At 34.6% G+C, this 6818-nt stretch overlaps 1 protein-coding gene across 15 annotated transcripts in view; it reads right to left on the bottom strand.

Moving 5' to 3' along the window:
• Positions 1-4489, bottom strand: part of LOC125678988 (spectrin alpha chain-like) — a 35667-nt gene extending 31178 nt beyond the window's left edge. For 14 of the 15 annotated variants that reach the window (XM_048917834.2, XM_048917833.2, XM_048917835.2 and 11 more), the window contains exon 1: positions 4344-4489. The gene's annotated coding sequence lies outside the window, so the exon portion shown is untranslated. The remainder of the gene's footprint in view (positions 1-4343) is intronic. The other variant, XM_048917824.2, reaches the window with a different exon arrangement.
• Positions 4490-6818: the final 2329 nt, after the last annotated feature.

Genomic DNA, 6818 nt, shown 5'->3' on the forward strand with positions numbered 1-6818 from the left:
GCTGAAGCCACTGCTGTACAATAGAAATCAGGGATAGCTATGCTAGACAAGTTACACGGAATTCAGCTATTTTGGAGTGTGGATTCATCTGGGGATGTTCATGTCCAAAAATAGTTTGGCTTGAACTTTAGTTTTTTCATGCTGTCACTGGTATTTCTGACAAGTTGAAAAAAAAGTAGATAGACAAAGTGATTCCAAATTTACCACTATAGTAATCTGATAAATGTTGACATCCAATGACAAAAAAATATACCATATCATTCTAGAATCTCTTCCAAATACACAAGACATTGATCAACGATTGAGTACTAAAATCCTTAGCTCAGGTGAGCATTAATTTGTCAGAGACTTATAGAATAAGTAAAACCTCTTACAACTAGAATAGTCCTTATGGGACCAAAACCATCATCCCCCAACAGGGCACATTGGATGGTGTTAATTAGTGAATATGTGCTCATAGAAGAATATGAAGAATAAGTAATTTTGAAGATAAATTCTGGACAATGACACCTTAGCCCCCCCACCCCACCCCACCCCTCAAAATGGAAAAAATATCCATAAATTCCTTGAAAGTTTAAAAACGTCAATCAAAATAACAGGTGCAACACTTCATGTCAGATTCATACTTAAGATATATACACAAAGTTTTAATCAAATCTGTTCATTAATATTAAACATATATATACTTTGGACAAAATATATGAATTCCAGTATACCCCTAAACTTCATTTGCCTCGGGGGGGGGGGGGGGGGGGGGGGTTATAAAAATTACAATACATTGTCATCACTGACTAATTAAGTTAATGTAATATGTATATTGTACCAGATTGTCAAGCACTATTTCTGTGTTCCAAAGAATACACTCATACAGAAGATGGATATAGTGGTAATCTCTACCACTAAATGTGACTGTACTCAGGTGGTATCTAAGGGATTTTAAGCAAATAAAACAATAATAAAACAACAATACCAGTAAGAACATGACTACCAGTAATCATGGTAATGTCAGGCTAATTTTTCCTGCATTTATTTATAAATGTGCAGGTTAATTCATCAACATGGTCAAGAACTTTTAACCTTGCACTTGTTTACATATATTCAGAATTCCTAATCACGGATACAGTTTGCAATAGTGAGCATTTTAGGACTTACCGATTCCCCTCTGCACAACGCTTAATATGTAAAGAATCAGGCAGTAAAAACCATAGTATATCAAATAGGAAACCAACAGCAAACACAACCACAAAAGAAATAGTTCTGGCTGATCCTCAAAGAAGGGACATCTCAGCATCAGGCTGGGTTACCACACACACCTCACCAAGGGAAATAACTCCCAGATAATGGTGCTCATTACATATTTATTGACATCAAAGTTAAATGTATTCCAAAGTTAGGAATAAATGACAACCATCTATCTTAAGGGAATAAAGTGGAAGATTCTGAGCTGCCATGTAATTCTTCATGTCCATGATCACAAAAGAAGAGAGCTTGTTAGAATGAGCAATTACACGGTACATTTAAAATAGCCTCCCTTGGAAAACAAGACAGCTATCAGCACTAGTTTAAAATGAAAAAGTTTCTATCACTAGTCTGGCATCACCTAACGCTTCTTCCAATTTCTTTCGCGATACCTCCACAAGAAATCAGGAAGATCAATAGAATTGTGTTGATGTAGCGTATCAGTTTGCAAAATCCATTATCCCTAAAGCAGAAAAGTTCACTCTTGTGCGAGATTTTCACCTTACATCATGTCTATCAAATGCATGTCAGAAATAAAGCCTGAAAGTGAAATCTATGTGGTCATGGAGTAATACTGCTTAATGTTTAATCAATTCTCAAGGCAAAGGAAACTAATCATGCCATATTCAATTTTCATGGTCATAACATAAAATGGGAGACTGTCATTTCATATTTATATATTTAGTAATCAACTGAAAAAATAGAGCTAAAGCACCGACAGAAAAACTCGAGTTCCATAATTCCATCTTATTCAACAAGCATTATTGAAGATATGATAAATGTGTGAAATGTACCTTTCAATACATGCACTCCATGTCAGTTGTGAAAAAAATTACGTTAAACCATATCAATAACATATATATATATATACAAGAGAGAGCCTGTGGTCTTCATATTCCATTAGGAATGAATAGTTGAATTAATACCTGCATGAAGTTTATATCATTTTTGAAAATCACTATGGACAATGACTGACAATAGCTTTTGGCATGTCTGCTATTTTGGATATCTATCAGCTGTTTACAGACACACCCCTTTTGGAACCTCTCTACATCAGCAGTAATCCCCAGAAGATGCTATCAATAAATCAGGGGTTGTATGGGATGAATGCCAACAAATGATTCAGCAGGCTGTAGCCCATGACAACAGGTTATTTCAGACAGGGAATATTGATCTTTATGCTAATCATCCACTGGCAAAACAATATTTCTGAGGAGAACTGAACTGCATAATTCCTACTATTTGTCATGCAGATTCGTGATAGACTGTAATGAATCCCAAACGCACAGAAATTATGTGGGGAGTATCAAGGTTCACATGAAACATAGGTCTATAAGAGATTGACACTACTATATTGTAATAGTAATCAGGAAAACTCTGCACATTGATAATCATTAGGGTTACATGTAATAAAGAACATGTACATTTCACAGAAAAAACCAAGGCCTTCAGGACCTTCTACTGGATACTTTTGATTTCTAGGGAACTAATACTTTAACTTCACTAGTATCAGTGTAACCTTCACTTCATTCAACAAATGAATGCTGTAGATAACCAATGCTTTTGGGGTTTTCTTTTTTTTTTATACAAGTAATGTTGGTTAATTTTAATAACTGAAGTACAAAGTACTTGAATGAAAGCCCATGCTGAAATCTAAGTCTTTAAAATTTTGCTTTTTCTCCAGAATTTTGATCGATCGAAGTACTGTATGAGTACTACAGAGAGTTAAAATCAAAGTTTAACATATCTAGACATTCACACAAAACCCAAGACTTGGTGTGGCATATATTGTTTCTTAGAAAAACTAATACCAAGTGTTATAATCTACATCAGTACCAGCCACCACTCGGGCAGCTCTAGCACTATACCTCAGAGACCTATTATTAGATTTCCACCCAATACGTAATTTCAGAGTTGCCCAATAGTGGTTTTCCTTTGTTAAACTCGTTCACATGGTGAGCCGTACAAAATACACTCACAGTGGGTACAAATGCTTATTGCTGTGTTTATATATGGCATAAAGGATAACTAGCAGCTGTCCTGTAACCACTCGAACTGCAGGGAAACACAAGTTTAGTGTGTCCATGAGTATTTGATATAAATAAAATTATAGTTCGAATAACACTCGATAATCACCAACTTTCTTTGATAAAAGCATCACTCATGTCGGAGAGGAAACATATATCAATTTCATATTTAATTGACTATTGAATAAAAACAAATTATTCTTTGTATGGTCAGTTATATGTATACTAACGGCTGATATAAACAAAAATTTCCGCTTTCTAAACTTTCATCGTTATCTACATAACCAATATATAATATATGTTTACATGTTGTACCCACACATGTGTTCAATAGAATACTGAATGTACCTCTATCATAGAAGAGCTCATATCTTAGAAATTGTGTATTCTGATAGGATATTTCGAGAATGAGATTGATCACCATTCTTTATTCTTCATCCTTTTCTCTTAAATCTCGACAATATGATCCTGTGTTTTTAATCAAGATTAATTTGTATAATTATCTATATAACCCTCAATAATTTTGATGAAAAAATATCCTGAGATCAGCATTCAACATAAGGGGGGGGGGGGTTAAAAATTAATAAAGTACATATTATCTATAATACAACACTAGATAATTTAGAAAAAAATAAAAGATTCTCCATTCAATATGAGAGAGAAATTCTTCTCTGTTGGATATCACCGCGATTACCGTGATGGGTTTGTTTTCAATTTCCCCCTCTCTAGGCCTCAAATTCTTGCATTTTAAATACCCACATAACTCTACACTATCTGGTCAAAATTGTAAGCTTTCCCTCTCAAATCTCAAGTACAGTTTTTATGAAATAATACCTTATTTTTAGAAAGATGATTACTTGTCTTGCAATTTTCAACAGAGTGACAAAAAAGCGGAGGAGAAATAAATAGCAGACTTGGGCGCGGTGCAGTGTTATGATAATCAATTTAATCACTACACTTCGGTATTTTCTGCACAAATATTGAAACCCTGACATAAAGACAGTACAACCTTTTTTGCTTCAAATAAATACGAATAAATATTAACTACATATGTAATTTAAGCAAAACAATACATACGAAATACACAGTTGAGATGCCGCAAAATATCACCGTCCCAAATGAAGCGAAATTTGATAACTTGTGCACTGTGGAACAGCACTTCCGGTGCAAATAGACTACGAAGAAGAACGCGTGTTTCAGTGCATGATTAATATGGTAGTTGTGCATACAAAAATATTACTTCATTTTATATAGATATCTACACTTGCATTTTTAAAAATAATTGACCAACTATTCTACAATACATAAAAATATAAACAGGGAGGTTACAAGAACAGCAAGGGTTTATACAATACGAAACCACCATCAAAAGATATTTCCTTCCCGAATTGTTAAATTTTTGGGAAGGGGGGGGGGGGGGGGGAGGGGAGCTTTTCAACATATATATTTTTCTTGAATTCAGAACGAGATCGTTTGGCTGCCGGGAATTACTGTCCTGTGTATGACTATCCACTGTGTTCTAGTTTCTGTACTTGAGAACTATTCCATCAGAATCCATGATCTGAACGAAGAAACATTGACCTCAGAGTCTCATGAAAAATACACTTGGTCTTTGATAGTTGTAAAGTTTATACCCGGGATGCACATTAGTATTGATAAAGACGTTAATTGAATATAATATGGAATATTTTTGCTTTAGTTTGGATTTTTTTTTACGTTGCACTGAACCACAGGTATATATGTGAATTTTGATCAATAAATGGATACAATTTAAGGGGGGGGGGGGGGGTACTCTATGTATATATATCAAAATAGATCGAGCATTTTTGTTTCTATTTGTATCTATTTAATGACCACGATTCAGATGCCTGTGCTTGAACGTACCCGCGAACACCACTGGTCATTAGATTATTAATGGATAAATATCCAAACCATGTACACCTCATATCCGCACCGTGCTAACACAGGACCAAGCGTTTGGAAGTTGTCATGATATACATAATACAATGTATCTTGGAAAAGTTCAACGACTTTGGAAAAACTAATCAATAAATTGACACCCATAGGCAATTCCTGGATATTATGTCGTATAAGATCCATTTCTAATATTAGTAATAGCTTGAAAAGGATCGATAAAAACTTGAATACGATTTTTCTACTGCATCTTAAGATTACTTAAAATTTTCTGATCTAATAAGCAATAGCTGAAACCCAGCAATTCATATTTGTTTTGAGAAATATTGTGATAAGGCTTTATATTTCTTCAAGTTCTACAGCAAAAATCCTTGATCATTAAAAAAATAATACTAGTATGAATTGTAAAAGGTTTCAGTTCACACACACACATGGATAGATAGATTGATATATAGATTATTAAACGAATTGTTCTGCATATGACCAGTTTTCAAATAGAGGCAGTTTACCAGTGCTCGAGCTGATTTTTTTTTTTTTTCAAAAATGGCGAAAAAAAATTGAAAGTGGCGAAAATCCCTTTTTGCAATAAATTGTATTTTTAATCCTTTGTCAGTGACACATTATCGCCTGTTTGTTTATCTCATAAGACTACCGGTATGCACCCCATTCTATTTTGACACTAAACTTGTAGCTTCTGACCCTAGTCAGTCTAAAATTTAAAAAATATCTATGTTTGGCTTTACAGTCAACCCCACCTGCTCAAACATCTGATTCTGTCCAAATTGCAAAATCTTCCATACAAAAACGGAAAATTAATAGGGAATGGTTGAGATACGACTCTAAATTGGGCTTGATGTTTTGTGACATCTGCATTTCGGGCAATGTACACAATAGTTTCACTGAAGGGTTTAGCATCATGAAGTTTATATTTATATGATTTATTATCTGAATTTTGATTTCCATAATAGAATTTATCAAACAAATCAACTTCTTATTATTTCAGAAAGAAATGTTTAGGTATGGTAGCTGGATATGATTAAGTAATGTAACTGATTCAAAATGCTAAAATAAGTGTAATGAGTAAAATAATATATAATATCATAATTGTAAAGCATGTGATTATTTGTGCCGCACCACTCCCCGAAAAAGTGGCGAAAGGGAATTCTGGTCCAGTGGGAGCACTGCAGGTTGCTGACATACAGGTTGGTGTTACAGTCTTAGGGGGTTTCAACAGTCTTGTTTAAAGTCAGTCTTTCGCAAATTCTATGGTCGTTATAACGATTTAGTTTGCCAATCCACGTGTCATTGGGTCAAATATACTGTCTGGCGTGTTTCATACCAATTAGGCAGTTCTTGGCACACTGATTTTGACTACGGAATACTTGGATTACTCCGTTTACCTGATTAAGATATAGGGCTCGCGGCGGCTGTGATCGGACGACAGGGTATGCTTACTCCTCCTAGGCATCTGATCCTACCTCTGGTATATTCAGGACCGTGTTTGCCAAGCTCTCTATTTTATATTCCTTATAGGAGTTATGAGATTGATCACTGCTCGTTATCTTCACTTTTTCATACGGAGTAAACATACATAAATGCAATACATATCAGAATCTTTCACTCATATGGAGACGTCAC

This window comes from Ostrea edulis, chromosome 2, assembly GCF_947568905.1.
Source record: "Ostrea edulis chromosome 2, xbOstEdul1.1, whole genome shotgun sequence".
Lineage (NCBI taxonomy): Eukaryota > Metazoa > Mollusca > Bivalvia > Ostreida > Ostreidae > Ostrea > Ostrea edulis.